The sequence below is a fragment of the Dryas octopetala genome, chromosome 9 (genome assembly GCF_963921425.1).
Source record: "Dryas octopetala chromosome 9, drDryOcto1.1, whole genome shotgun sequence".
In the NCBI taxonomy this organism is placed as follows: domain Eukaryota; kingdom Viridiplantae; phylum Streptophyta; class Magnoliopsida; order Rosales; family Rosaceae; genus Dryas; species Dryas octopetala.
The window spans coordinates 4,955,509-4,960,987 of record NC_141374.1 but is presented as its reverse complement, the minus strand read 5'-3'; the positions used below and the strand labels follow the sequence as shown (position 1 = coordinate 4,960,987).

The window sequence follows — 5,479 nt, the reverse complement described above, 5'->3', positions numbered from 1 at the left end:
CTCCTGTTTGTGGGAAAATCCACATCGATCCGAATAGCCAATCACGGCTCGACACGTGGCTGGTCAACACCCATCTCGGAGTTGACTTTCTATAGTCAAACTTTGACCTCCACATCATCACTGGTCAGCATTTCCTCTGCCAGCTCGGACCGAATTTCCACGCCGGGCCCACCATGTTCGGTCCGAGCCGAACCGATGATCTTTCAATGGATCGAGTGTCCATCTCACCACGGTCATTCCGGTTCGGCTCGGCTCGGCACAGGGCACGGTCTCTTTTCGAGTTCTGGCGTCGACCAGTTAGGACTCGGAAGGACCCCAGTCTACTGGATCGGCTCGGTCTTGAATCCCATGCCCGATCCGATCACACATGGACTTTATGTCTACGCATAAGAACATGTGCTTGTATCGGCTCGGCTCGGCTCTCCGCCGCCATTCCCGGGAAGATCACGCTGGGACGAACCGCCACACTTAAATGCACCTGACACAAATCTTCTGACAGAGGGGATATCAGGCTTGCATTCATGACTACTGGAGCAGTCTGCCTGAACCTTCCAGCCTTGCATTTAATGGAGCATTCAATGCAGCATTGAATGCTGAAGAAGCAGGCAGCTGAGCATGCAACTAGGTCTGACCAGGTACGTGGGTCTCTGGCAACCATTCATTCACATGCAGGTATCTTACTCATTAAGGTTTCCTTTACTTATATATATCAAGTCATATGTGCAAAAACTAAGACTACGCATCTACACACAAAACACTTACACAAAATTTCCACTCTCCCAAGAATATACCCAACTTGCTGAGAATAACCCAGAACATTTGCCTTGTTCTTCCCTTTCTCCCAAGTTCTTCCTTTGTTCTTCCTCATCCACCATCAAATACCATCACTGACTTCATCATCGGAGCGTGTTTGGCTGGTACCACACCGGTCCATCTCCCTTGACCTTGTTTCTCTTGCAGGAAGATCTCAACCAGCATCCACTTCATCATCCAGCAAAGCACCTGATCAGCCAGATCAGCTTATCTAAGTTGTTGCATCTACCTTACGAGAATTTGCATCAACAATCAGTCATTCCTCACTCAGTGTAGCTTTGCTGTTCCCATTTTATCTGTTTCATTTCTGTCCCCTACCTATTGAATAAAATGACATTTTCCAATTTAGCCTCATATATGGTATAAGCTATTAGGAAAAAAGATTCTTTTGAATGTCTTCATCTTCTAAATTTGATTCATGATGGGCGCCGTCAAATAATTGGAATAATAAAACATTAAATGCAGGACACATGTTATTAAAATAGGGACATCAGAGCTGCTCTGATTTCATGTTTCATTTCCATTTGATCTGCATCAATGTCCTTCCAATCAATTAAATTTAGGATTTGGCAATTTAATTTGTTTGGTCAGATCTTAATTATCATGTTGAAGGTAAATCATAAGGAAAATCACATTATTCACAATAGGCACTTCGGACAATAAACTATTTTAGGCATCCTTGGAGGAGTGACACTCTTTGGGAGCTTGGCTTAAACATTTAGAGTTTTCTCTTTTCTTTCCATTTATGTTTCAATTTGTAATGTTGTTTGTAACTTTTATGGCTATTGAGTAATTTCTTGATTTGGGGCTAGGGCCAACTATGTTATGACTTTGTGATTTGTGAAATGTGAAATAATGCCTATTTGGATATATATATGTAATCTCTAACCCAACTATGTAATGACTTTGTGATTTGTAAAATAATGCTTATTTGGGTATATATGCTATAATGCTAGTTTAATGATCATGGCTTGTATGTATGAACTCATCACTTGTGCATATGAGAAATATTGTCATGTAAAAATTGGAGATTGATGAACTTTAGTTTCTAAAGCATGTTGCATAAGAGTGTGGTAATTTAAAAGCACCTTAGTTGGATTATTTTAATTGCTTGCACTACAACAAAAATGTCGATAGATATCAGTCGTGGACTGATATTTATTTGGGTAGCCGCCTGATATAGCGCGTCGTGATATCTAATGATCACATTTTAGATATCAGTTTTAAACTGATATGTAAACATTGTTTATATATCATTTTTGATATTATTACTGATATCTATAAAATCCGAATATCAATAGTTCTAATCAATACATATCGTATTTGAGGTAGAATATGATATAAAACCATGATATCAATATCAGGTTTGAGGTAGAATATGATTTAAAATCTTGGTATCAATATCAGGTATATGATAAAATCTGATATGTAATCTCGATATCAATATCAGGTATGAAACATACTCTGATATCTAAATATTGTTTATATATCAAGTCTGAGAGAGAATCTGATATCAAAATGACATAACATTTCAGTTTTTAGACTAAAAATGATTTGGAATGTATGATATATATTAGTTTTTTTTTCACCTAAAAATGATATCAATGAATTAAATACAATTGTGCCTGTATTTTGAAATGGCCTGAAATTTGTGCAAGTATAAAATCTTTCATTCCCATATATTTCATATTTTAAGCACCAATAACATTCAAAGTACCCAAAAAGGGATTACAATATAATATCCAACAAGTAGTTCTATAGTTAAGGAAATACATAAAGAATTACTAAGGTATTACTGATGGTACTAATTTGAAGATACAAAAGTTGACAACTTCATCTAGCTAGTGGAGTAGAATCATTCACATCTTAAAGTTGTGTTGTATTAGCTTCGCTTGGTCTTCATATTGGACCACTGAAAACATCAAAGGAACATATATTAATTCTTAAATTTAATCACAAAATCATTGATAAAACTTGAAAAATATACTGATAGGTTAAAGTATACTGGAAGGTATATTGTTGAAAAAGGAGAAGACTGTTACATTGTTGACTGCCAAGAAATAGGTTTACTGGAGCAGCGCACACTCTCAAATTTTTAGAAACATAACTACAACTCCAATTGCTCTGAAAATTGATGGAACAATACTAGACATACAGAGGTTCAAGCAAAAAAAATATCAAGTGTTTTAGAGTTGTAGTTTGATACAGTTTCATCATTCACTCAAGCTTAAGATTTGGGAGCATTGCTCATCCTCCAAATCTAAAGTTTGAGTGAAGGATTCTACAGCCTCAAACCACATGATTTTAAATGATAAAACTTATCTTTAGTAGTCTAATATTATTCCCACAATTTCAGTTGATGACAATATCACAAGAAACACAAGGATAGGTTAAAAACATAGACATGCAAAAAGAGAATTAAGTTGCTGTCAGGTTTCAATTGGTTATAACATCATGCATTATATATTGATATGAAAAGGTGTTGCAATATGAGCATTCAATTCTCTTATCTGACCCTGCAGGGGCTATGTATAATCTAACATGTAGTCCTAAAATCATTTACACAATTGTATGTACATGTATTTGAAAACTTCAAGATGATGATCGAAACAAATTCCAAAAGCAACTTGGAAAAACCAGTCACTCATATCCCACAAATAACAATAACAACATGCCTATGCCACTTACACTTTTTCAAACCCGTAGGCTTTGCAACATGCCTTTAATTTTCATTAATCACATGAAAAGACACAAGCAACTAGAGATAACGAATATACTTATAGTAATTAATCGATTAGTTAATTGGGCAACACCAACACCACATCATGACTGGTTTTTAGTCCATGTGACAAAAAGCAGTACAAATTGAGAGAACATGAGAGAACATAATATGCAGTTGAAGGGATTTCAATCATAAAAGAAACTAGGGGAGAAGGAAATACAAAAACTAACTATAAAAAGAAGAAAGAAGCACATATAAATATAAATGGCCATACCCATTAAAAAAAAAAAAGTGATTGGGGGTGACAACAATTTGAGACCAGATAAATGGCTAAACCTCAAAATACTTGGACTTTTTCCTAAAGCATAATATCTAACTAGATGCTAAAAGGTCTTGATTACCCATCACCATTGCTGATTGTACAAATAGACTCAGTACAGAAGACAGATACTTAAAGGTGTTGATTACCTAGTTAATACAAGTTTTTTGTCTTGACTCTGCAAAGTATCAGTTACAATGTCAAAGACTCCTTCATTCATGAGATCCCTACAGAAATTTAGTGTGATCCCTCTTAGAAACAAAGACATTATATAAGACAAAAAACTAGAAGTACCCATCAGAAAAATAAGCAGCCAGCCCAAAAGTTCTTAAAAAAAAAAAACAGAGAGCTACAAAACATAGTGGTACATAAGAAATATAACTTCAAGAATTGCATACCTAAATAGCCGGAGCTGCTGAGCCATCTGCATTTTCTTGCTTAAACTACAAAACTCATGCAAGAAATACACCTACATTGTAGAGGGAAATAAGGATAAGCATGACCAATGTTAAGGTAGATCAAGGAAATTAATCAAAGAACTGCAACCAAAAATTGTAATGCTACTAACACTACCAAGATAACTATCATATTGCTTATCAAATATCAAAATCCTTATTACTACTTTTATTCGGAAAAAAGTACAGGAAATGGAATTAAAAAAGTAACAATGTAAACAATTGAACAAGACAGTTCTTTTACCAATTGTTATTAACATATATTAATCCTTTTATTTCATTTCTGATTAATTTGTGGGAAGAAAAAGAAAAGCAAGAGAAACAGAAGAGGGGTTACACAATCTAAAAGATCAATTACATATTCATGTACTCTCCATTGCACCAATACCATGGCTCAGAAAGACAATTAAAGAGCAGTTATGGAAATCAACAATTACCAAATTCTTTTTAGATTATGCAGAGGTGGATGGTGACCTTAACCTACCAAACAATTCCTGAATAAAGGTACCGTCGTCCTTTAGCAAAGAAACAACCTACAACATAATAGGAAAATTAGGCATAATTAACATAACATAGAGCGCAATATGTCTAAAGATTGAGCTGTAACTTCTTACGATAGCATTGTTTACATGAATAATGGAATTGAGATTTGCAACTGTGGCCTTGTCCAATACTCTAGCCAAAACAACATTCTAAAATAATGCAGAGTGAGAATTACCACCAAATAAATGGGATAAACAAAAAATTTAAATATAAAAGCAACCAAACCTTTAAATAGCCAACTTTATACGTCTGATGTATCTTTGACAAAACCATAGCATCTTTAATCAGTATGGCCTACGAAAAGTTAATTTATAAATCAAGATACATAGGCAAGAAACAAACAACTCTCATATATAAATAAATAAGCAAATATATATATATATATATCTCTCTCTCTCAAAGGAGTGGACTCTTTCAAGAAGAGTTTTGACAGCCTGCTTGATACTCTGCAAGAGAAGGCCAATTCCCATAAATTGGTTAGTCTGTAAGATGTGAGGGTTACAAGTGAGTTAATAAAAGCCTGCTAGGGGTTCTGTCTTCTTGTAAATGTAGTCGAGTGCTTTGTAAGACATTAATTATATTTGATGAGTTCATACCAACTTTTAGTTGAGTGAGATATTATATTTC

The 5,479-nt window shown here is 34.9% G+C and overlaps 1 long non-coding RNA gene across 1 annotated transcript; it reads right to left on the bottom strand.

Moving 5' to 3' along the window:
* Window positions 1-2,478: 2,478 nt before the first annotated feature.
* Window positions 2,479-5,194, bottom strand: LOC147273341 (uncharacterized). Its single transcript, XR_015119663.1, has 5 exons — window positions 5,078-5,194; window positions 4,924-5,001; window positions 4,747-4,842; window positions 4,253-4,323; window positions 2,479-2,725 (listed from the first exon to the last, which is right to left on the bottom strand). It is a non-coding gene; the product is annotated as an uncharacterized LOC147273341 (long non-coding RNA).
* Window positions 5,195-5,479: the final 285 nt, after the last annotated feature.